The 27,114-nt window shown below is 37.1% G+C and overlaps 1 protein-coding gene across 7 annotated transcripts in view; it reads right to left on the reverse strand.

The window, feature by feature from the left end:
* SOX5 (SRY-box transcription factor 5) overlaps positions 1-27,114 on the reverse strand; it is a 1,013,639-nt gene that overhangs the window by 615,581 nt on the left and 370,944 nt on the right. The window contains exon 1 of one of the 7 annotated variants that reach the window (XM_049627171.1): positions 1,039-1,168. The exons of the other annotated variants lie outside the window; for them this stretch is intronic. The gene's annotated coding sequence lies outside the window, so the exon portion shown is untranslated. Of the gene's footprint in view, positions 1-1,038; positions 1,169-27,114 lie in introns of those variants that run through there. 7 annotated transcript variants of the gene reach the window in all.

Raw genomic sequence — 27,114 nt, forward strand, 5'->3', positions numbered from 1 at the left:
TAACCTCTCATAACATATTAGTTATTGTTGCCAGCCTGTGTGTGTCCCCTGGCAATGAGCTACTCGTTCTGGGAGAAGGAGGGGGTGCCCTTCAGTTTGATAAAGCAAGACCAGATTTACTGGCACACTTACAGGATGCTTGTCTCAAGATCGCAGCAAATTTAATTAACCTTATTACAAATATGGTTTTCTTGATGATTACATCACAATTTGGTCTTACTTTGCCTACTGCTGTTTCAAAGCAATATATGCTTTCTAAAGTAGTTTTCTAGAAAAGCTCAGACTACTGGAATAAGTACACTTATCTTGGCCATGACCTCTCCTATGTATGCTCCTGTATATATATATATGTATATATACACATATATATGTGTATATACACACACACACACACACACATATACACATATATATACATATACACACACACATATATATGTGGATATACATATACATATATGTATGTGTGTGTGTGTGTGTGTGTGTGTGTGTGTGTGTGTGTATGTCAACATCTTCTTACCCGGATCCTTATGACATTACCTACATTACCTTTATTTCAGTGAGGTATGCAGGAACAATGTTAAGAAGCAACTTTACAATAAAATTAAAGTGATTCTAAGACTTTAAACATACGTAAAAGTTCTGGTGTGGAAATCAATGCAAGATTCAATTGCCGTCTGAAATTCTTATCAAAGAGACTATCCTGGTCTATGAAAAGTACAAGGGATTTTATGACATTCAAACCACTAATCAGGCCCTTAACAAATAAAATGTTATTATGTAAACACACACACCCCTAAATGTGTGTTTATCTCCAAAGTACTTCTGTCTCCCTTGTCCATGAGACCCCCAGTCGCTAGAAGTAATTTAGGAGACTGGAAATGAACATTGAACCTACCAGACTAACCCTCAGCACATGCCCAGAACTCCCACCTCCAATTTAACAAGCTTTCCTTTATCCAAGCAGCTCACAAGAGCCCTCTTCCTCTCAGAAATTTCCCCCGGGATACTAGGAGAATGGGAGTAATTCACACCTACCCGAGAGTAACTCTCCTTTCCATTTGATCTCAAAATATACAGGTGTCCTTTTGCTTCTAAATGGTATGGGCCTGTGGAAACATGTGTAAAATGTAAGGCTTTAGAGCTACTAAGATCTAGGCTGCCCGACTTTAGATGATAGTCAGCAGCACCAGGCCTAATCAGCCCTGTTTGGGTCTATTACTGAGATATAAATTTTTTATCTCAAATAGGTGGCTTTAGTTGGCTAAAAGAGGAGGACATATGAGAGACCAAGAGGCTTACTGAACAACAAAGGACTTGAAAGTGTTAATGCCCCTTCTGCACAGCTGTATGGAAAGGTCTGATCACTAACAGGCTGGCTGATACTCTTGGTAAGGACAAAAGAGAAAAAGCCATAAACAAGTTAGGTGCACAACAATCAGAAAACTGTTAGCCTAAAAACCCATTCAGTGGGATGCTTGGGAGACATTAAAGAAGATTTATGAAGAGTTTATAACAACAGAAAAATGCTTATGCTTTAACGTTAAAGTGAAAAACAGAACACAAAAATGTTTGTAGAAAGAATAAAATACTTGGATGGGGAAAAAAAGTCCACATTGGAAGGGGTCATATTATGGTGGTAGAAAAATTCAGTTATGTTCCTTTTATTTCTGCCTTGATTTTTTCATAATATAATAATACATAATATAGCAATTATAATTTAGTATATTATAATAAATAATAACAATGTGTCATTTATATAGAAATAAGTTAAATGTTACTGTGAAAATAGGACTAATTTTAAAACTTCTCGGAGGTTAGTTGAAGAAGTAAATCATGCCTTATAATTGGAATCAATTTACATTATTAGATAAAAACTTTGAGAACATTTTCTAACGTTTATTAAGCCTGTGCTAAGAACTTGAAATAGAATATACACAAGTGTATCCTCCTTAAGAACAAATACTATTGTATTTGTATCAGAGGGTCTCCTCACACTGAAGGTCCTCTATCAATACCTGAACCTGAACAATGAATATAATGAGCATTCCTAATTCCTATTATTTCCAGAGGTTTCTTCTAAATAAATTACATGTATGTCAACCCTCATAAGATAGGAGACTTCAGTCAGCCATACCCAACTGGTAGGCTGGGGAGGACAGACAAAAATATATTCATAACTTCTAAGATAGATGAAAATTGTTTCCAATAGATTTTTTTCTTTACTTACCTTTGTTAAAATATTTTGAGTATTTTGAAATACTCTCTAGTATAAGACTCTCTATTTTTTGGACATTGTTCCTGGTGTTACTATCAGGACATGCCATTATTTTGAAAACAAACAACAAAAAAAGCTGCAGCCATGAAAAGACTTTGGGTTCAGAGGTGCAGAGAGCAAGAAAAGCCATCTAGAGCCATTTTTAGCTCACACGGTGGCCTCCACACTGAAAAATGTCTTCCCTTGCAGCATGTCAAGTTCTCCTCATGTAAGCTGTCTAAAATACTATGAATAAGAAATCCATGTAGGTTAACAAATAGCTGGTAAAACAAAAACAAAAACAAAAACAAACAAAAGATAAAGTAACGTGCTTGAATCTGAACCTGTCTCTTCTGAATGCTTAGTTGAGCTGTGCTAAGAAAATGAGAGTTTCATGCAGAGTAAAAAAAATCGGTGGTCCAGCACAGAGCCCCCTGAGAAAGGAGGGTGGGCCTGGCTATGGGCACCTACATGCCAGTTCCAGGGTATCAGGTACTTGAGAAAGCTTGAAAAGAGCAGCAGCAGCAGCAGGTAAAAGTGTAGAGATGCTTCTATTTTGAAATTCTGTTTCTAATTTCTTTCGATGTCAGCAGATGTTACTTAGTAGGCATATTTTTTTGGACACTGCTGCTGTTCAGACCAGACCCTTTCACCCGTGGCGAGTGGTTTGAGTCCCAACTCCCAGCAACCAGGGGCTTCGTTTCTCCTGCTTAGCATCTACACGTTTTCTTCAGAGAACTCCCCTTTGTCTACTGGGGCATCTTGCACTGTAGGATCGTTGGGCTGGAAGTACCTGGCAACATGTTTCTTATTCCCTTACTCTAGGCCCTGAAGGCTCATAATCCATGACTGCCTCATAGGGTACTGTAAAGTCCAGCTCCTTTGCCTTCAGATGATAAAGTTAAGCATATTTAAACTTCTTAAAATATATAAATATCTGACTAAGTAAATATCTCCAAAACATTAAAATTCTTCATTGAACTAAATTAATGCTTAGAATTGCATACAATTATCATAACACATTCAAATACCACACTAAGTTAAAAAATAGGTGAAATACATTCAACACTATACTCTGTAGAAGTTATAAGTTTCATTAGAACAATAATGAAACAAATGCACAGAAACAAGTTACAACTCTCTTCTCATCTTTCAATGCTAGTAGGAATAACTTAGTAGGCATATGTTTTCATTTAATCTCTAAATGCTTATTGGTTCCCCGTCTGATTAATTTAACATGTCTAGGGCAATGTAAGTGTTTTAACTAGATATCTAGTTGGGATTTGGTTGGGTACATTGCAGACCCAGTCCATAATAATAATCCTATGAAAAATGTACTTTAAATTCCAACAATTGATTTGCAAATGAGTTCTTGTTATAGGGCCTGTCCTGATAGAAATTTAACACTGCTTTCATATTATGTAGACTATTAGTCAGCGAAGTCATTCCCCTTGAACCCATCTGTCACATTAAGTGCAGTACCAATATTTACTGCATTACAAAACATATGTAACTGAAGAGCAATAAAAAGAGAGAGTAATAATATGGCAATGTGCATGGGCTCCAGCATCCATCAAGCAAATCTTATCCCTTATTCTTCTTTTATATTTGGTTTGTTTGTGTTCTATACAATAATCTTGAACGTTCCAAAACAAGATGGTATATGTAATTTTTTTAGTGCTTGCTAATTCAGAACACCTTACTTATTTTACTTTTTTTCCTTTAAAAGGAGAGATTTTGAGACTCAGGTTAAAGGTGAACTAGTTATTAAAGGAAAAGCAGTTTTGCCAAGGTCAGGTTTTTCAAAAGATAAATTCAACACATTTAGAAAACCAAAACTTTTCAAATGATTCTACTAAATTACTTAGCATGTAGGTCACATTAGCACTCTCATAAAAGGGGGTGAAGCACTAGAAAAGACAGCATATCATTTCATTGCTTTACACAATAGTTAACAGAGTGAAAATGTTTATTTAATGAAACAAAAATCCTTGATCCTCTTGGAATTGACAAACCACTAATACTACATTTACAAATTTTAGAATTTAATTCTATCCAGAGAAATATTTTATAGAATAAATCAAACTGAATTATTGTTGCTCGCGAGGCCATAAAAATATTCACATTTACTCAGAATGAATATGTATTTAGAAAAAAAATATTGATTTTATAGAAATTAATTGACACAAATTTGTAACTAGTAGGTGAAGTACATTAATCTTTATGCCTTTAATGTTTACTTACTTTTGAGAGAGAGACAGAGTGCAAAAGGGGGAGGGGCAGAAAGAGAGGGAAACACAGAATCTGAAGCAGGCTCCAGACTCTGAGCTGTCAGCACAGAGCCTGACATGGGGCTTGAACTCACAAACCATGAGATTATGACCTGAGCTGAAGTTGGACACTTAACTGAGCCACCCAGGTGCCCCAATCTTTATGCCTTTAAATGTAGCTTTCAGGTATGGATAATAATTTAATGAGACTGCTTAGTAAACATACTTTGAAATTAAATGTGCCCTTCAAAGTAGGCTCCTTGGAAACAACAACCTAATTCCAGTCCACTGCTCCGTTTTTAGAATTGTCATTCACAAACTACAACATATTTTTCGGGTACATCTCAATAAGCAAAACTCTTCTGATGGCAAATGCAGTTTTAGAATCAGAAGTCACTTTAAGCCCATTTTTGTCTACTGAATTGGTTAAGAACACTTGGTAATATATCTGGTTAAATTTTTGAGATGCTTCCATAAAATTATGAAGTGTTGGGGCTGTTTTATTTGATAACTTCAAAACTATTCTGAAATTAAATATAAAATAATATTTTCAAAATTACTTAAAACAGTAGCCATCATAGACCAAAGTAATAATCTTGAATAATGACATTCATTTGAAGGGATATGATGTATCATGGTATGAAATAATTTTTAGGTATGTTATATACATAGGGATTTGGTAAACCATTGTTTACATTTATTATATCTGATTCTCTGACAAGTCCTTATTTCATTCACTCATCCATTCATCCACCCATCCATCCATCCATTCATTCATTTATTAATCGAACATGTAGTGAACTATTATAATGTGTCAGGCTAAATCCAAGGGCACAAGATGAATAAGAGTACCTTCTTCTCTTTTGTATTCTTGGATATCCCCCTCAAATATTACACATTCAATTATCTGTTTCTAAATAGAAAATTGTTTTAAAAATTAGAATCTTAAGGAAAACATTTATTTTGTAACAAAGTCTGTTGTTAGAAAAAATATTCAATGAATTTACTGACTTTGAGATTCTTATGTTTTCCCTGTTACTGCCAACAACTAGAATAACCTGTCACTTGGTTTTGAAACTCAATAAATTTCCCCCAGTGAACTATCCATCATTTAGGCATAGAAATGACTTAATCACCCAGCATCTCATTAACTGAACTCTTAACCATATATTATTCTCATTCTCCTTCCTTAATTTTAGAAGATAGCATAGGATAATAAAACAAATGCATATTCCAGGCTTATTTTAAGGACCAGGTTCCAGGGAATATTCTGGGATCAGAATATTCGAACTAACTAACACTCTACTCATTCAACACTCATATCCAAGTAATTGACAAGGTGAATAATTATGCAGAAACATAATGTTGACAGACTGCAAAGATCTGCAATCCTTATGGATGCAACATTATTCTGGATACTGTACTTGGATAGAAAAGTATAGTCTCTTCAATGTTTTCAACAACAGATCATTATAAATAACATATTTTTATAATCTTTTAATAATTTTTCTACTTTTTAGTATTTTTATTTTCTAATAAAATATTTTTCAACTAGGATATGCCTTTAGGCAAAAGCCTTTTATCCCTGGATAATCAATAACCGAAGGTTTTTTTTTTCCCCAATAATACATTTTAATATAAATTATCATTACCTCTAGAATAGTCCAGGCAAAAATCTATGACTTATTGCCATACACACTGCTCACTCAATCAAGAGAATAAAAATGAAACATCTTAGCTTTTAGCTTTACATGTGATTATTTTCTCCAATATGAAGATGCTAAAGTGATGAACATGTCAAAGGCAATTTTGTCTAGAAAAAGGCTGAGAAAATTTCATGAGGAAAAGTAATATACAAGAAATTATGTGAATGTAGTTAGACATGTTAAATTTTATACTATTCTTGAAGTTTTAATGATCATAATATCTATAGTAAGAAAAATAGGAATGAAAGAATATCACCATAAATCATATTTCATCAACTCTGATTGTGATGCATGTGGTAGAAAGAGAGCAGCTGGTGATCAGGAAAACAGGGGAAGTTAGGTGAACTTTATGACCTGTTTTGCCATTTGCATTGCACCCTATAAGTTCAATGTTGAACCAGTTAATGTTTATAATCAAAAAGTGATATGATTGACTTCCTTTGATTAGAAAGATCACTCCACTGGCAGTGTGGAAAATTGATGCGAGAGAGGAGAGACTGGAGGAAGGAAGATCAGCTAAAGACTACAAGGTGAAAGGATGAAGGAGGCTGAACTGAAATCATGGTTACATTGTGAGAGAGGGAGGAAGGGGTGGACACAAGAGACACTTAAGAGTAATGGACTCAATTCAACCCCACTGAAGTGTTTTTTTTTGTATTTTTATTTGCCTAAATTGAATCGACTAAACATCATCAATATTAGTGAGAAGAGTAGCTTAATATAAAAAAAAAATTCTAGACAGTGGAAATATGATGTTTTTTAAAGGGAAGTTGTAAACATAATTTTTCAGAAGATGACTTCACATACACCCCTAGACACAAACAATAACACATTCATAAACATGCACACCCTTCACCTATAGAGCTTGAAAATTAACAAAGCATTTTCAAATGTATTACTCAAGAATCACAACAACCATACTGAAATAGTCATCATTATCCCTGCTTGCAGTTATCTGAAACACAGAGATGATTCTGTGTGCATGGTGTCATCAAATTGCGACATGATCCACTTATTAATCCCAGACCTTCCTACTCCAAGATGCTGTTATCCTAACATCAAGAAGTTTTGCTTTTTTTTTTCTTTTTGCATGAAAGAAAGTGATGGACTTCTAGGAAAGCTCCAAAGGACCTTTTCTAGAAAGCCTTGAATCTTCCACTTATGAACCATATAATGTTAGTCAAGCAAATTACTTCTCACTGAACCTCAGCTGTTGTGAAAATAAAATAGAAAAATAGACTAAAGGTGCCTTCAGCATTGCCTAGCACTCTTCTAATTCCAACCCCCCCCCAGCTCTATATGAAGCAAAAATGCCACATGGACCATGTTTCACTGCTCAAGTTTGAAGTATATAGAGGTAAACTGAATACACAGGATATGTTTACTAGAGCAGATTGCATAAATATGAGAGAGTCTGTGCCAAGGCCAGATGTTTACTATTAATGAACATCAGCTAAGGAGACCAAATAAGAATAATAGAATAAAAACCAATTTAAGATTAGTATTATAGAGGTCAGGAGATGAAAGTTTCAAGTAGTGGTTATACCCAATAGAATCAAATGTTGCAAAGAGCAAAAGAGGAGTGATAACTCATGAAATTTCATTGAATTTGAAGATTTAAAACGAAAGTTATTTCTGGGGCACCTGGGTGACTCAGTCAGTTAAGTGTCCAACTCTTGATTTTGGCTCAGGTCAAGATCTCACACTTCATTAGATGGAGCCCCACGTTGGGCTCGCAGCTGACAGTGCAGAGCCTGCTTGGGATTCTCCCTCCTCTCTCTCTGCTCTCCTCCCACTTGTGCGCTCTCTCTCAAAATAAATAAATAAACATTTAAAAACAGTTATTGTTCATAATAATAAAATTTGCCATCCATAAACTTGGCAAAAATTTAAAACTTACAACATATCTGTTAGTTAGGGTCCAGGGAAAAAGGAAATTCACACTTTGTTCTTCAGAATATCAATTGAAGCAGTCCAGTATTCAGTAACAAAAGCCCCAATATGTACACCCCTTTCCCAACAATTCCAAATAGAAAAAAATTCAAAAAAAAAAAGCTCATAACTCAACAAAGGATACAAAAGTATGATTTTGAAAAAAAAATATGATTTACCTGAAAATTTAGTAAAAATCATTGATGAGGAAAATGCTGTTCTGAGCTTGAAGACATGTTATGTCTTCAACAACAGTGGCAGTAAACAGAAAGAAAAAGATAAGCCAAAGAAACATTTTTAAAACTCCTGAATCTAGGGTGCATCCCTGGAATTTGTTTTTCAGTAATTAACTTGATAAAAATCCTACTGGAGTTCAAGAGCTTTTGACATGTTTTCTCCAGTATGCTTTTATTAAAAGAAGTACAGTAGACCAGAACCTCTAGTAAATAGACCAGGTACTTCATAATCTCTAGCTAATCCAATGATATACAAAGGTTGAGGATGCTTCTAGATAAACAAACTAGTGCCTATGATTTAACCACACTCATCTAGATTTAGCCAAAATCGTCTTCATAACTGAACAAATGGCTCCAAATTAAGTTTGATGTATGAGAAGACAGAGTTCGAATATTGACTATTCACACCAGATTTCCCCCATATAGAGTACATGAATCTAAATGCCATGTATCAGACAATACCACAGAGCAGAATTTTAAAATAGCAAAGAGAAACAGGAATGAAGAAGTGTTGACCGGTTTTATCAGGAAAACTGCAAATTATCATACCCTGCATTTCTGAATAGAGAAAAAGTATTATCTCAGAATCCTCTCAGGACAGAGACACAAGAGTGGGAAAATTTTCACTTATCCTCTTGGAAAATACACTGTCTGGTTAACCAGATTTATGTAAAGAACGTATCTTGTTTTGGAAAGGAATCCTGCCCTTACTCCCTTTTTCTCTCAAAGTTATGGGTTACCTATTTTGTCCTCTGGAATCTTTAACAACAAAGGTACTTGAAGACACATTTTCAACAGGTCTCCTTCAGCTTAGAAGAGATAAGGAGTCATTGCCTGGTGGGTCATCCACTTCCGACAGAGAAGGGTGACCCAGATGATGGGCACTGATGCCCTCAGCCTTCTTCACTTCAGTAGGATTTGTCTGGCCTTTTTTTGGTTTGTTTCCAATGTAGGTAAATGAGCTCTGCAAATATTAACCAGTGTCAGGCATGCTGTGAGCCTCTTTCTAATGAGGCCCTAAGGATGTGAGCTGGAGGAGCTATTTCAGCTGGTCTAAAGGCAATACCTAACAGTCAGACTTTTAATTTCACTTAAGTGCAAACCAGAGAAGGGTAGCCCTGGAAAGCTTTTTAAGTATGAAGAAATATGCTCAAATCATAGCATAATCTAGTTAATGATACAATAGGGCTTTCAAAAATGACCTAAAGCAAAGGATAAAGCAAATGATTTAAAAAAAGAATCCCAAACTAATAACACTGCATTAAAAAGGTCTGTTATTTTGAAGTGCTCCTTTGCAGACACATCTGCATTTATCTTAATAAACAGTAGGCTTTCTCATTCAGGTTCTGGGAGGTAGCCATATGACAATGATCTTGGTGCCAGAGTTATTTGCCGATACTGCATTAGAGAAGATCAAACTTCAGTAATGCTCTTTTTGTCTACTCATCACACTCCTGAATCTGGGCCTTCTCCTAAATTAATTCTCTTCTTTATGTACTTATTCAGTGCTTTATTGTGCAATCTCTGTCTTGTAGACTGATGCCAACATTGCCCGGTTTGGGTTCTGTGCACCTAGAACAGAAGGATTTTGTCAGTCTGAACAGCAATGTAGAGTATGAATGCAGCCTGGATCTTCAAAATGTTTTTCTGATAATGATGATGAATCACTTCTGAAAGGTTAGTGACAGCCAATGAAAAGGTGGAAGTAATTATTTTTTTAACTTCCTGTTCAGTAAAATGACCTCTCCTATAATTTCCCCTGATTAAAAAAATGTATATATGGATTTTTCTTTCTTTCTTCCTTTCTTCCTTCCTTTCTTTCTTTCTTTTTCTTTTTCTTTTTCTTTTTCTTTTTCTTTTCTTTCTTTCTTTCTTCCCTCCCTTCCCTTCCCTTCCTTTCCTTTCCCTTCCTATCCTTTCCCTTCCTTTCCCTTCCCTTCCCTTCCTATCCTTGCCCTTCCTTCCATCCATCCATCCATCCACCATCCATCCATCCATCACTGGCTAGCTAGTTAGCATATCACAAGGCAGAGAAAAGCAGCAGGAATCCCTGGCTCTGCAATTTGGAAAATGACAAAAATGGCAGAGAAATTCAAATCACTCACCAAGATAAAATCAGCTCAAGACAAGAGAAATAATACAGTAGAAATTAAATTGCATAGTACATGTTATAGGTTATTGAGTGGTTTATTACAAAAATAAACATATATATTTGCCCATGGGGCAACTAATCTTTTTCTATGTATATCTTAGAAAATAATCTCTAGTCAGGAAATATTCTATAAGTTTGTACCTTTCACTCCATTCTCTCCAGTGAGTCCCGTGGCACACAATAATACTGTGTTCTACGACATAGTACACACTAGCTGTTATGAGACAGAGTAATACCCATCGGTAGCAATTGTAGATGATGCTTTATTGTTCAGAAATACTAAATTCAGAGTGTATAAACTTAAAGTGTTCTTTCTTAAATTACTGTCAAATCTAAACATTATAATAATATATGCTTTCCTTTTTTAATTAAAAAAGCTCCAATGCACATACATATTTTTATCTAGTTTCTCACTCCTAGGCATATAATATTCACTTTTGAAACCAAAATGATCATTTAACTCATTTACCAAGAAGAAAAATAGTAATTCTATTTCACCACATGCCCCATGAAACGCCATTAAAGGATCAATTATAAATTAGACTCATCTGTCCCAGTTGCTAATTATACTAGGTGTCCAAATAAGCAGTTGATTCACACCAAATCACTATCAATGTGCTAACTAGCAAGCCAGCACTTTTCTGTGTCTATAACTATTTATGACAAAAAAATGAAAACTGAGGAAACAGATGGAAGAATAAAGGATACTTTTTACCTGTTATGTGAATGCTTCCTGCCGCAACATATCCCTGCTTTGTTCTCCCACTTTTCCATTTTAAATTAGTAGAATTTGTTAGTAAAAAAGAGTTAACATGCCATTTGCTCATTTAGTTCAAACACAGAATTCTGTGACATAATTTTAGTGTTAATATTGAAAAGCACTGGGGGCGCCTGGGTGGCTCAGTCAGTTAAGCATCCGACTTCGGCTCAGGTCATGATCTCATAGTTGGTGAGTTCGAGTCCTGCATCAGGCTCTGTGCTGACAGCTTAGAGCCTGGAGCCTGCTTCAAATTCTGTGTCTCCCTCTCTCTCTGCTCCTCCCCCGCTCATGCTCTGTCTCTCTCTCCTTCAAAAATAAATAAAAACATTATTTTTTTTAAATATTGAAAATCACTTATGACAATTCTTATTGTTCAAGTAAAAAGATATTTTGAAAGTCATATTTTTAAAAAGCCATAATATAACTAAGCAGTATGAACTAAATTGTTTGATTTTAAATAAGCAATGTTTTAGGATAGAGGAAACTAAACATATTTCCATATATCATACAAATACCCTCACCTTTCATCATTTGTTACAAGGAGTACAAAAATATAATAACATTAACATTTTCAAAGTACAATTCAAAGACCTTTTGGGTATACTCAGTTAACACTTGATATAAATTTGTGTGTGTGTGTGTGTGTGTGTGTGTGTATGTATATACATGCACATCTGCACGCATGCACGCGCACACACACACACACACACACACACACACACACATAAATGGAATATTACTCAGCCATAAAAAAGAATGAAATCTTGCACTTTACAAGGATGTGGAGGGAGCTAGAGTGTATTATGCTAAGCAAAGTAAGTCAGTCTGAGAAAGACAAATAGCATATGATTTCACTCATATGTGGAGCTTAAGAAACAAAACAACTAAGCAAAGGGATAAAAGAAGAGAGAGAGAGGCAAACCAAGAAACAGACTTTTAACTATAAAGAACAAACTGATGGTTACCAGAAGCGAGGTGGGAAGAGGCAGGGGTGATGGGTGAAACAGGTGATGGGGATTAAGGAGTACACTTGCTGTGATGAGCGCCAGGTGATGTGTGGAAGTCTTCAATCATACTGTACACCTGAAACTAATAGTACCTTGTATGTTAACTAACTAGAATTTAAATAAAAACTTTAAAAAATATTCAGTGCACTCATTTTCACTTCTTTTTTTTTAATGCTTATTTGTTTCTGAGAGAGAGATAGACAGAAGAGATAGCAGGGGAGGCGCAGAGAGAGGGGAAGAGAGAATCCCAAGCAGGCTCTGCAGCTGTCATGCAGAGTCCAACAGGGGGCTCAAGCTCAGGAACTGACAGATCATGACTTGAGCCGAAACCAAGAGTTGGGTGCTTAACCAACAGAGCCACCCAGGCACCCCTTTGCCTCTTTTTTCTAATGGATAAAAAGTGGTGTAAGTAAAAATGTATATGCAACTTCTTTTGCAGTTTTTGATTTAGAAAGAAATACAAAATAGTTGTATTTCTTAAAGTCATAAAGTAAAAACAAGAGCTCATCGGGGACCAGGGGCATTCTAGGCAGACAGAAACACACAGGAAAAGATGTGTTTGTAGGTTGATATGACTAGAGTCTGGGGGAGCCCAGGTTGGAGAAGAAGGGAATACAAAGAATGGTTGGTTAGAAAGAAGAGTTAATGGGGTAAGCAGTGTTTTAACCAATGCAGACTTTTTAAACTATACTAAGAAGTTTGAACACAATCTAAAAATACGAAGAAAGCTAGCAAAAGATTTTATGGAAGGCAGAGATACCATAAAGATCTAAGATATATGTAGAGAATATCTTAAAGAAAAGCAAGACTGGAGGCAGGAAGACATTTAAGGAGGAATTCTAATAACCCAGGAAAACAATTAATAGGATGGGTGAACCTGGCCAGTGGGAGAAAAGATGAAGAGAAGCGGCTGGGCTGAGCAGAAATTTAAGAGAAAGAACTGATATTATATGCAGGGGAAGGATAATGAGTTGGGAATGACAGCCAGGTTTTTGGGTTAGTGTCATTTGTGAGGAACATATGGAAAATTCAAGAAGAGGAGTAACTTTTTAAAAGAAATTTTTCTAAAGTTTATTTATTTGAGAGGGGGGGGGGAGAGAGAGATAGAGCTTGTGTGCATGAGTGGGGGAGGGGCAGAGAGAAGGAGACAGAATCCCAAGCAGGCTCTGCAGCTGTCAGTGCAGAGCCTGATGTGAGGCTCAAACTCACGGACTGAGATCATGACCTGAGCCAAAGTTGGACACTTCCTCAACTGAGTCACCCAGGTGCCTCGAGGAGTAACTTTGTTTCTTTTCAGAACAGCAAAGGGGATAGTGAGTAACAATGAATTGTTTAGAACGTGTCACATTTGAGTTGTCTGTGAGATATTCAACAAACGTGTCCAAGAGGCCAATGGATATACAAGCCTGCTATTCAAGAGAGAAGGGTGAAGTGGAAATATAAATGTAAATGTGTGTGTTGTTAGCCTATAGTTTGGATAATAACATCTTGCATGTGAATGAGATCCTTAGGAAGTATAAAGAAACACAGGACACAGAAGCAAGGACATGAACACAATTGCGGCTCTCCTAATTTCTTAACCCTAATGATCAGATTACCCAAATTTTGACGAGCAGCCAACTCACTTTACTCAGGTCACCATTACCTATACTGACATTTCTTTCTTGTTACTGTCTTCCAATGGGTTTTAAATTTCAATCATATTTTTGCTTCCTTTAATTTTGTTCTATTTATTTTCCCTTGAAATTATGCTTTTAAAACTTACACACACAGTTACATGCTGAGCTAGTTCATTCATTTAACTAACGCGTAAACATTAGATGATTTCAACTTCTTTGCCCCTAAAAACAGCATTGCAATGAATGTACTTTAACTCACATAAGCAAAGTACATTTTTTAAGAAAGTTATTTCTTTATTTTGAGAGAGACAGTGTGAGTGGGGGAGGGACAGAGAAAGGGGAAGACAGAGAATCCCAAGCTGGCAGCACAGAGCCGATGCGGGGCTTGAGCTCAGGAACTGTGACATCAGGACCTGAGCCAAAACCAAGAGTTGGATGCTTAACCGACTGAGCCACCAGACACCCCAGCAAAGTGTTTTATAAGAAGGCATTTACTTGGAGACAGAATGGCTGGGCTCTGAGGTGATCCCACCCTTATGATTTCAGGAAATAGGAAATAAGGTAGAGAATTACTAGGTGAATAGAAACGAGGAAAATAGCTACTGAAGGAAATAATGAATATGGACATATGCTTAAGTTGTAAATGTCATTCAGTTGCTATTATTAACATCTTCCTTCCTTTTTTTAAGCTAACTTTGTTCTATTTAGTTTTTCTCCATGTAATATAAGAAGGACCAAAAAATAACCATTATTTCCTCATGATGTTCTATCTTCGACCTTTGGAAGATGACAATAGTTCAATGATAAAAAAAAAAAAAAATCATGAAGAAATAAATTTGGGATCTAATGTAGATTATGTGCTTTTCTTGCAGTATTGAAATGCATATTAAATCTTTGAAAGCTGCAAAGATTGTTATTTGAGTTTAACCCAATATTTGGCAAACTTATGTCAGTTAGAAGCCTCTTCCAAGCACACCTATTAACAATTTACAGAACTAGTCACCTGTGGAGCTGGCTGGAAGAAATAGCTTAACTCAGTGTTCACTGTTGGGTTGATAAAACCTTCAGGACCCTTGGGACTTGCCCCTGGCATTAGGGGTTGACCCCCTCCTTCGAAACTATGCCCCTGACCCTCCACCATACGGGGACTTCTCAAGCATATACTAGAAGGGAAACAATTTCTTCTGTCACAAAATACTTAATCCTAGGTGGATCTGTAGAAGGTACACATTTTCTTTGCCTTCCTAAAAAACAGGAACTTGTTATTCTAAACCATATTTAGTTTGTTTCCGATCAGCTCAGCTACCAATATCTTTATTTAACAAACATGCTGTAATGCTTACCATGTGGTAGGCACTACTGTCTAGTGATTTACAAATATAAATTTACTAAAGCCCCCAAAGACTCTATGGGAAAAGTGCTCTGACTATGCTTCGTTGGCAGAAGGGTAAACTGAGGCTCAAAGAGATGAAGGGAAGCAGCAGAGCCAAGGTGCAAAACCAGGCTGGTGCAGGCTCTTCTATCGCCTCATTTCTGTTTTCTGGTATCAGTATGTATTATTTAACACATATAGGGCGCCTGGGTGGCCGAGTCATTAAGCATCTGACTTTGGCTCAGGTCATGATCTCACGCTTCATGAGTTTGAGTCTTACATCTAGTGAGTTCGAGCCCCACTTTGGGTAAAACACGAGCCCCACTTCAGGTGGGCCCTGCTTCTCTCTCTCTCTCTCTCTCTCTCCCCCCCTCTGTCCCTCCTCTTCCTGAGCCACACTCACTTCAGCCCATCCTCTCTCTCTCCAAAAAAAATTAAATTAAATTTAGTTTAATTTAAATTAAATATATATTCAATCATATAAACTCCAGTGTGTATATATACATGTTTTATATATTTATATCTACATATTTTATATATTACATGTTTAATATACATTTAGATTTATTTATATATATTATATAGTATACTATAGATATAGATATACATAAGGTAGTTGACCTGACAAGAATAATTGTCTAAACTTTTAGAGTTAAACTGTCCCTTTATGGTGAGATCTTAAATTGATTCAGAACTGTGCTAACCTAATCACGGCCACACTTTATTTTCTATTAATAACAACAAAGCTAGGCTTTATTATGTTTTTCCCACCAAATGTGTGTCATGGCCATTTACAAACCCATTTGGTACTATTCTTATCATTGAGGTTTGTTTTCTTGCTTTTTAAAATACATTGCATTGTCTTACTTTAAAAAAAAAATCTTCAATAATTGCAAGGAAGTGGGGGGAAAGATCAATGACCTGTAATTTATATTTCAATAGAGATACTAAAATAAGCTGCTTTTATTTTTTAATTTATTTTAGAGAATGGTTTTTGGAGCCTTCTTTTGACAGCTACTATAACCCTATACTAAAGCAGGAACTGCTTGGAAAAAAATCTCCCTCTCCCAAAATATCAATAAAATGAGCAGAAAAAATTAGCTTCACAGCAGGGCACTTTAATGAGACACAGAAGCAAATCGGACAAGGCAGATAATATGATGCCTTTTGGAATATAATAGAGAATAGAATTAGCAAGTATAAAAGAAGTCCCATCATTGTGTAAATCAAACTCCCAGGGGGGAGGAAAATCTTATATATCTATGAAAGATGGGCAGGCAGGCATGTGCCTATAGCTACTAGGGACTCATTCTTGTGTATGTATTTATGTATATAAATGCAAATGTGTCTGTGTATATTATCCTATGCAGAGCCTAGTATGCTATCACTGTTGTGAATAACAGCAAATAAACATTATTACTACAATCTGAATTTCCATGGAGAGAGAAAGAGAGAGGGAGGGGGAAAAAGGGGATGTGAAGCTCTTGAATGGAATGAATGGAATGTAAAATCTCCCTTGTAGACAAATCAGCTCCTTCCAAAAAAAATGAAACTAAATTTTAGAGGAGAAGGAAGTGATTCTTACAATGAATAGTAATGACGGCATAAATAATTAAGGATCCCTCAAGATTAAAAAGTCCTTCTCAAGTAAATAAGTCATTTTTATTATGACATACCTCAAGGTTACCAACTTTTGCTATCTTCTCACTTAAAAGAATAAGTTATTTAAGTTATTAAGTTATTTAAAATTCTATGTGTGGAAAAGTGACACCTTATAGAAAACTTCCTGAGATCTGTTTAAGTTTCCAGAAAAAAACTTCACTTCAAATAATTATGGTCACAATTCATCAACTGTAAGGCAGACCATAGACTTTAAAAATTCAAGCTCTCATAGCAAATTCTTACTCCAAATCAGTTCCTAACAAGTAGATTTAAATAAGTGATATTAAAAGATATTATACACGATAGTTCTATTATTTGCATATTGTCTTCACAGTGTTTCCACAGTATTAGCACCTTAACACAAAACGCGTTTGATGCCGATACAAACTAACAGTCATTTGTTCATTCAATATTTATTTCATACCTACTTTTCAACTATGCTTTACAGCTACTATATGGCACTAGAGTCAAGATAGAAAGTTAGACAAGAAATGATAAGCCGGAAAAGAACAGGACTCTGGAGTTGGAAAGACCTAGATTACAATGCCAAATGCGATACTGCATAACTGGCTTTGGGCAAATGATTACTCTCGAGAACTTTGGGGTCTTCTAGCTTTTGCCTACATATGCCTCACTATACATATGTACTATGCTCTCAATCTGACTGACCTATCTACCCTCTCCCCCATAGTCCCAAGGTTGGCCAATTTTATGCGTAGCTATTTGAAGGGCTAGAAGAAGGTGCTCACAAGGTGTATATTTGTCTCAACCACAAAGGGTATTCTAGATGAAAACAATAACAGAGGCTCATAGACCAAGTCTAAGGACAATGGGTTAGTTTCAGAGGAAAGTGACACTTTTAAGCACAGCAGGTTATATGGCTTAAGATTGTTTCCTAACCTCACATTTTTTCTCAGGGGCTTGTGCCAGAATCTGAGGGAAAGAAAAAGACAGAAATGAAATAAAAGAGCTGTTTCACAAAATTCATGGGCAACACTAAAAACACCAGGCCACCCTCCTTTGCAGCCCACAAAACAACAGGCAGCATCATTGCAAGGAGAGGGCCACATTGCAAGGAGCTCATAGGGTGTCCGATTAAACTGCATTAGAGCAAAGGAGGAGAAACAGCAACCACCACAGGATAGGGCAGATGCCACGTTTGGGAGCACAAGCGAGACACATTCTCTGGTGGGAAGAAGCCAGGAGAAGAGGCAGGAGTCACTCTGCTTTTCCACATAAGGAAAATCTTATTTTGCCCTCAGACGTACATTGCTATAGGAGATGTAGACTTTAAAACTTGTCTTAGGAAACTTTGTCACGTAGTCCAGTTTTTTCCTGGTGCCATTTCTTAGCCCACTGCAAACCTATCTCCTCACATATGTACATATTCAAAATAAGCATTAAAACTTGAAAATCAATGAAGATTTATACTACTTAGTTTGCACTTAAGCAAAATATCTCCATGGGTTTTTTTAATACACAAATTACCAAGTGCATTATGAATACATATGGCACAAAATACTCTTCCCAATTATCAAAAATAGTGGAATTTTGGCTCTCACTCATGCAGTCAGTCTATTAGCCAAAGTGATCCTCTGGAATCAGAGGACACAGCATATTGGGATGCCACTAATGAGAAACCCCTGCCAAGTCACTGTACCTGCACCACTTCATCTGCAACATCGTTACACATTCATGTAAAGTTTGGGGATACTGACCCCTTCCCCCAAACCACCATAATGAAGGAATGTGGCTTGGCTAATAGCTATCCTGCTGAAACACCATTTCCAAGCCGGCTTAGTCCAGCGAGGCTCCAGAATACAGTGGTTCTCGGCAAGTGTTGTTAACAGCTAAATTAGAGTGCCCTAGAAACAGGACAAAATGAAAACTGGATAGTTTATTCCCCGCATATTTTACCTGTAAGTATTTATCTCCATCCTCGGAACATATTTTGGGGCCATCCCTAGTCGTAATTTTAGTTGTGTGTGTGTGTGTGTGTGTGTGTGTGTGTGTGTGTTTTCTAAAAGGAAATGGACGCTTTTAAAAGCTCTAATTAGTATTTGGTCAGCCCTTTAGGAGGTAATGTAAGACACAGAACCTGCTTTCAAATACCATCTCTGGGGGTCACATCATATAACACAAAGATAATGTGTTGGGCAGTGGAGTGTGCACAAGGTACTGTGGAAGCATGGAAAGAAGAGACCCCTGACATTCTCTGATTGAGGGGCAAAGTTCCCACTTTTACAGAGAAATCAGTATTTAAGTAAAGTCTTGAAGTTAGGGTTGAAGTTTATGAGGTCTTCCAGACAGAAAGAAATCTAAGCAAAAGGAAAAGAATGTGGGTAGGCATGAGAATACAGAAACACGGAATTCTGAAGAGTGACAAATAAGTTCACTATGGCTGGAGAACTCGTGTGTCTGTGTGTGTGCACACCTGTATGTGTGTTAATAGGCTTGGAGGTGGGAAATAGAAACAAAGTCTAGGCCCCAAACCAGTGTATGCTTCTCTATGTCTGGATTTAATGTGCCCTACAGAATCTCAGAAGGATTTCAAAAACATGAGTAACAGGGTAACAATACCTTTTAGAAATTTTCTGTTTGGAATGGACAAACTGACAGAGGGAAGCCAGTAAGGAGGGCAGCTCAGGAAAGAGGCGGCCGGTTCCCTCTTGGCAGGAAAGAGAAAAATATCTGAGGGAGAAGCAGAAAGATGCAGGAGATTACTGTCCCTACCGTGAAGAGAATGTGAGATTTCACGTATCAGAAATTTCAAGTAAGTTAGAGAGACGTAAACAGGCCCAATAAAATATAGTTCATTATGCTATCAAAGCATAGTTTTCTCAAGAGAACAAGAAATATTGTGAAGTGCTATGGACAGAGGTCCTAAATCTTTATTATTGCACCCTCAATAGGACATTATTAAAAGCACCCTAGGAATCTTTTCATAAAAATTAGGTGCTTCCCTTTGAAGTCCCACTTTCTATTTTAAATTCCGATAGCAGAAATTCCAGAAACTAAAAAGAAGATTTACTGGGATGAGAAGGAGGAGAAAAGCAAGAGAAGAGAAGGACCATGAGGCAGAGTCCCGAAGGCCGAAGGCTGGTGCCTGGAATTCTCAGCAACACTCATGTGCTGCCTTTCCTCCCCTTTCACCTCATCTAACCTGTCACACCATCCCAGCCTCTCACACACATGTGGACACTTGAGTTTTGAGCCATAAATCTTGCAAAGTCTGTCAACTGACAGCCTAATAACATGAAAGGAGTATCTGCAAACAAGATGGTTTTGAGCCATTGCTCATGACCCTGAACAAATCAGGGCCTGGTTCCCCTTGCAGGTTAGAGCCTCTCCTTTAATCACGTAACCGGGCAGATTGATGTGACACTTAAGAAATAAGCCAAGAGGTCTCTGTTTTCCAGCTATCTCCTGGTCTCATTTACTCTTTCCCTAACAATTAAGTCCAGCTTGTCATATTTTGAGACCTAATCAATGTATAAATGAGGGGCAGCTGATAATCTGGCCTTTTCTGCCCTGTATTAGTTATTCACAAAGAAGGCAACCTTTTCCAGCTTTCTACCTGGTAATCATTGAGAAGCATTCAAATAACGACACAGTGAGGTTAAGGGCTAAGGCAGTGGTTATCAATCTTGGCTGCACAAAAAAATAATCACCTGTGGAGTTTTGGGGTGTGTGTGTGTGTGTGTGTGCGTGTGTGTTAGGAGGATGGTATTTTAATATTTTAATATAGATTCTTAAGTCTAAAAGCAAAACTAATAAATCAGAATTTCTGGGTATTGCACCCAGGCATTTTTACAAGAATCCACTGCACATTCTGATGTTCAAAGTTAAGAATAAAAAGGTATCAGCAATATATCCCCAATTTCTACCATCCATGGCACTGATTAATCCACAAAATGATGTTTTTCAAGGGAACCATGCAAAAATGCAGATTCTTAGGAACCACCATGGCCTGTTGCATCAGAATCTTGGGAAGTGGGCCCCAAAAATCTGAGTTGTGACAGCCTTCCTAGGTGAATTTTAGATTTACCAAACTTCTGAGAACCACTAGGCAAGGATTTCAAACGGCTGCTTTGTTTCCTATGTCAAACTCCAGCAGATACAATTATCACTTGGGGAATTGGAAGGAGCCTAAGGGACACTCACTGCGACCATGCCAAATTACTATTCCAGATATTAGTGAGGAAGGAGAATGTAAAACACACACACACACACACACACACACACACACACACACACACTCACACACACTCACACATACCAAAAATGAGGAGGAAATAAATCAGTTTCCTGCCTTAACAGTAGAGACACTGCCCAGCGGGAAAAATAATCACCAAGCGACCTATGAAGATTCCAGATTAACAGACAGAAAAATGCAGAGATGCTGAAGGGATTCACTGCATCCAGCCTTTTTTTTGACAGTCATACTTCTGGAAGTACTGTGCAGAGACTAAGAGCTACTTCTTCATTATGAAGCATTTCCTGGCAGACCCCACGTAAATGCCCTAAAGTGTAGGCCACAGTTGTTCTAAAACTAAAGGACACAAATATTCTCAACTTTTGCTAATTATATTTAGAATTCTACTTTAAATGCTTTACATGGTAATTACACAGCCCTCCTCATCACTCATGCTTTGCCTTCCTGGCATCTCTAGTGTCCTTCATATAATAGGAATACTTTTCCAGCAGGGGTCCACATAATATTTTCAGTTAAACTGGAGTGACTGGGTGACCCCTCCCAAAGGGGAAAACAACCCCAAACCAAAATAAAACTAGGACATACCAAAAAAGTACAATGGTGATTTGGGTTGACAGTGTTTCTTTGGAAGCAGTACTCTGCTCTCATAAGCTCTGTGTTCACAATGGTGGATAAGCTTCCAGTTTCCTGCGCTGCAAGCATAGCACATGCTCATGGAGGCAAAGGCTCACAGTCTTCTGCACCTACAGACTATAAATTCCTCCCATTGGCGCTGTTCATCCCTAGTGGGCTCTATGAGATGACACAAGATCCCTGGAGCCAACAGTGCAAGGGCCAATTACCTTAGACCATAATGTGAACTGTAAGAAATATCAAATAAATTAAAAATAGATGTGAGCATTAATATTACCTGCTGACTGTACTAAAAACAAACAAAAGGAAAATGATTTTCACTAGAGAGGACTTACCTGATGTCACAGACCTTGTTACTAAGGCATCTCCACTCCCTCGTCTTGAACACCCTGTCCTGAGAACTGACCCCTCTATCTTAAAGCTAGCTGGTTTTTCTTCCAAAGGCAAGGCCTGTCAGATCCCATCAAAAACAATCCTGATGAGACTCTTCAGACAGGCAAAAATTGAAATGTTTAAAAAGCTAAAAAAAAAAAAAAAAGGGAGGGGAGGTGTGTAAATTTACTGGGGAAAGCACACTTACTTATCTTTAAAGATGAGCAGAGAAATACTCATAGAATGTATTAAGTAGTACTTAAACATATAGTGGTTTGCCCTAAGTCAAATCACCTGCCAGATACCAGTCCCATCCACAGACTGCTGTGGTTTAAACAGCCTGCTACAATAAGCACGCTTCCTCCCAAGCAACTGAAAGACTAGTGCAAATGAGCATATGGCGTATAGCTCATAGGCTACAGAGTGTTTGATTTTAAATAAAGAAGGGCCACTGCTGAATCCAACATCATCGTGGCAGTGAGAAGTCTCTTCCTGTTCCCTCATTTTATATATAGTGCTCAGGACAGAGAAGTGAAGGTCCAAGGTAATCTTGGACTTAAACGTCCTAGGTTTCTCATATTTTTGACTCCCCCATCACTCATCAGACTGTGAAAGGTATCTTCTTCCCTGATAACTAGATTTGCAGCTGCAGGCTACAGACAAACAGCTTCTTCTTTTTTTTTAATGTTTTATTTATTTTTTTTGAGAGAGAGCATAAGTGGCGAGGGGCAGAGAGGGGGACAGAGGATCCAAAGTGAGCCCCATGCTGACAAGCTGGCAGCAGCAAGCCCGATATGGGGCTTGAACTCACAAACTGCGAGATCATGACCTGAGCCGAAGTCGACGCTCAAATGACTGATCCACCCAGATGCCCAACAAACAGCTAATTTCTGATGATTTCCTGTCACCTAAAAGATTAAACTGTCGCTTTTGGCTGTGACAATTCATAGTACTTCACACTACATTTAGGGCAGCACAGCCAAGCTTTGTTTTCATCAATTTGGTTTAGATTTGATGACTGAATGGAGGAATCACAGAAGACTCTTTATCCAAACCTAAGTTGTGTTTGAAGGACAGTTTAGACCAAGGTAAGTAACAATAACCAGCATTTATTGGGCCTTTCCGTGGGCTAAGAGCTTATTACCATTTATTATTATTTTATTAAATTATTACCATGTATTCTTCTAACATTGTTAAGAAGGTGCTATCATTACCTCATTTTTTGACTGAGTTAAGTGAGGTAGTCTAGAGGTTAAGTTAACTTCTTTGAGGTCACATAACTGGATAATAAATGTTGGAGCCTGATTTCCAATACAGGTAATCTGATTCTAAAGACCTCTTTTGAAAATTGCAACATTGTGTCTCATTTAGAGAATACATTCAAAATGATCATGATAAAGACCCTAGAAAAATGTAAATGTGATATTTTGTCAAATGCACTGTGATACTTCATGGTTATTGTGTAAATAGAAGACCTTGGGGGCCATGAGTGTCAGAATAATCTAGAAACAGAACTCAAGGCCTCTATCTCCAAAATTTTCTCTTTCATGTATTTTTGATTTTGGATTTATAGTCATGTTATTATTTCTATATTTGATGGTTGTTTCTATTTTAAAGGTATGATTGTGCTCATGTCTCTCCCCCTTAAGTATATTCTGTGGGGGATATTTCAGACATTGTTCATATAGATAATGGTGGACAATTTTAGCCTGAGGGCTAAACAATGGGTCCTATTTTCATTAGTCTCTTGGGACAATTAAATTAATAACACTCAGCAGGGTCACCAGACTCTTGTCAAACCGACCATTGAGTCTTTCGCATTCAAAAGATACACTGCTATAATTGACCCAGGACTATGTTTTAATTTGTGTGTCCCAACGGGATCCTTGCCAGAACATCAGATTAAACCAACCCTAAATAGCTTTGCCATTTGTTTCAAGGATGAACATAGCACTTTAATTTTACAAATGGTGTATACTTGTCACCAGACTCCAAGGCAGCCCAGACAGGGGCGATGAAACTGTGAGCACTACTTTGACAACCCACAGAAATCAGTCAGCACCATTACCTGGGTGTCTATGTGGTTCAAAGCCACAGTAACAAAGTTCCTCTATGGAAGTCTCATGAAATAATTAAATATTCAGTGTCATCTTCAGATCATGAGTCAGGTCAGTTTTTAATTTGGAAAGTATGATCACACTTTCCTTAAACACAGTATCAAAACAAGAGCATGATTTTTTTTTTTAATTTAAGCACTGCAGTATCTGTTTCTACTCACATTCATTTTTCTTTGGTCAAAATATCATGAAATGAAGAGTTATTAGGATAAGGATAATGTAGTGAAGGAGGCCCAAATGCAAAGACCTAGAGAGGTCATTTGAGTGAGTGCCATGGGCTCGTGGGTCTGCAGTGAACTGTTGAGTAAATGCCCTGTCCAGAGGAACAGCAGATACTCCACTGCTGCCCACTGTTCAGCACAGAAATGGGGACACTGTGTCCCAGAAGATACACTTCTCAAGAAAAGTGAGAAATACAGATTTTTAGATGACATTTACTGGTGTTTAAAGTTGGCAATTACTTCCAAAATGATTCAAAAAACTGTGTAGGCAGATTTGGCCCCTTGGTAAAAACTCTTGTTAAAACGATTTAAGGAATTTTTCTTTTGTTTTCCTTCTACAATTTCTTTTTGTATAGAAAACAAAGCTAAGTTACTTAGCACCTACTATTTTTATTGAATTATATGCAACCCTATACAATAAGTTTAATTATTCCCATTTTACAGATGGGGAAACCATGAGAGAGATCAAGTAGTGATCCTAAGATCACTCAAGTAGTGTTTTCATCTAGGTCTGCCTAACTTCAAAACCCGTGTCCTTCCCATGATGCCCATCTTTGATGGGCTGCAAGCAGGAGGGGTTTGGAGGACAATTTCACAGTGTATAATCTTCCAACAGCAAGGTTAATTTAAAAAAAAAGCAATGTAAATGGATAGGCTCTACCATCTGCAGGAAAAAGAACTGACCTAGAGTAATGGTTTATCAACATATACATGATATTATAGTGTCTCTTAGATCTAATTAAATATCTCAAAGGTTATCAAGAAATCTAAAATATAACTAACACAAGTTATTTAAACTGTGAGCTAAATAAACATTTAACATTATAGAGCTCTTTTTATAACTCTTTATGTAACCGAATGGTATCTAGAAAACCAAAAGGAAAGGAGCCGATTAAAAAACAAACAAACAAACAAAAAAACAAAAAACCCTTTATTTTTTAACACTTTCCATGGAAAAGGTGCCCTGATAAGTTACCTTGATAGTTGGCTGAGTATTCTGGTCTATTTAGTGAATTACTGAATTAACTCTTCTAGGAGAGAGGAGGGTATATTTGCCTCCAAGCCTAGTGAAAAACGATCTCACCATACTTCAGTTAAAACTATCTCACTGCCTTCACCCTCCTTCCATGTCCAGGAAATAATCTTTAGAAACGTATTAACAAGTGGCCAAAGGAAACCTTTCTACTGACGAGATTTCTAGTTATCTTGATAATTAAATGTCTCGGCATAAACATATCTGTCAGCTTTTTGTATATTTGGTTAGCACAAATTACTCCCTGGGATCTACTGACTCCTAGAAGAACAATTGCTAATAAGCTTCTAAAGCTTAAGTCTGAGGATCTGTAGTTACTATACAGACTTTTCAAAGTCCCATTTGGCCCAGTTTGAAAGTTTGTAATCCCTTAACAATGCTGGGGCATGCACCAAGGCCCCTTTACACCTGGTATGCCTGTGTCTCCTCGTCTGTTCTCTTAGTCAACATTCTTTCGGGTTTCTTCCTCAGCCCGTTCTCCTCCATCCAAATTTCGTAAAGCATAAATTCAAACTGCATAGAAGTTAAAGCATCTCTATATGCTACAAATTTTTAAATTTCCTTTCTACATATATACATATTTCAAGTTGCATTCTTATGAGAATTTCAATTCTCTTCATGTAGCAGATATTGCAAAAGTTTAAGTAGTTAATGTAACTAGTATAATTCCATCACCATGCTAGTCAGCCCACTCATGGCCCAGAGTAAGCATGAAATGGGAGGTGTCAGTCTGTCATCTTCTACACTCAGATCTCATTGTGTCGCTCACAGTGTGAGCATCTTACCATCAGGGTGATTCTAGTGTTTAAAGAGAAGAATTTTTCATATCGCATAGCTCTCAGTACAAGCTGCCTACATCCTCTGCATCTCACCTGAAGAGGTAACAGATGTTATGATGCCAAAGGAAAAACTGGCTGCACTGCACATTGCTGAACAACAGTGCATTGGCCCTAATTATAGGGCTTACTGGGATTTTCCAAGAATTCATGATACCAGATATTCACCTTAAAATTAACTCTGTGAGCGGACTCCTTCAAGTGGGCTTGATTCCACTGAAATGCAAATTAGATAGTGCCTAGTTAATTATGATTCCTCTTTCTTCTCTACTCTTGTAGGTTTGAATATCATACCCTGTCATTCAATATTCAGTCAACCAATCCTGCCTCAACTTTCATTCACCGAGGATAACCAGGGCAGAATTTGTGACTGACTAGTAAGATACAGCTCACTAATAAACATATAGAAATAACAAATATAGATTCTCTTCTCCTTACCTATTTATACTGTTTCAGTGTATACACTTCGACTTCTATGTGATCATGAGTGTGCCTCACTTCCTCTTATATACAGAGGATCATAATAGGGCCTGCCTTTTAGAATTGTGACAATTGAATGACATGGTACATGGGAAGAACCTAGACTGCTGACTGGCACATAGTAAACAATTTAAAAACATTCAATATTATTGTTCTTTTTTTTTTTAAGTGTACTGGATATATTGTTCTAGGTTCTGGTAAACAAAAATGAGTAAGATAAAGATATTCCCTTT

This window comes from Panthera uncia, chromosome B4 (genome assembly GCF_023721935.1).
Source record: "Panthera uncia isolate 11264 chromosome B4, Puncia_PCG_1.0, whole genome shotgun sequence".
NCBI classification, from domain to species: domain Eukaryota; kingdom Metazoa; phylum Chordata; class Mammalia; order Carnivora; family Felidae; genus Panthera; species Panthera uncia.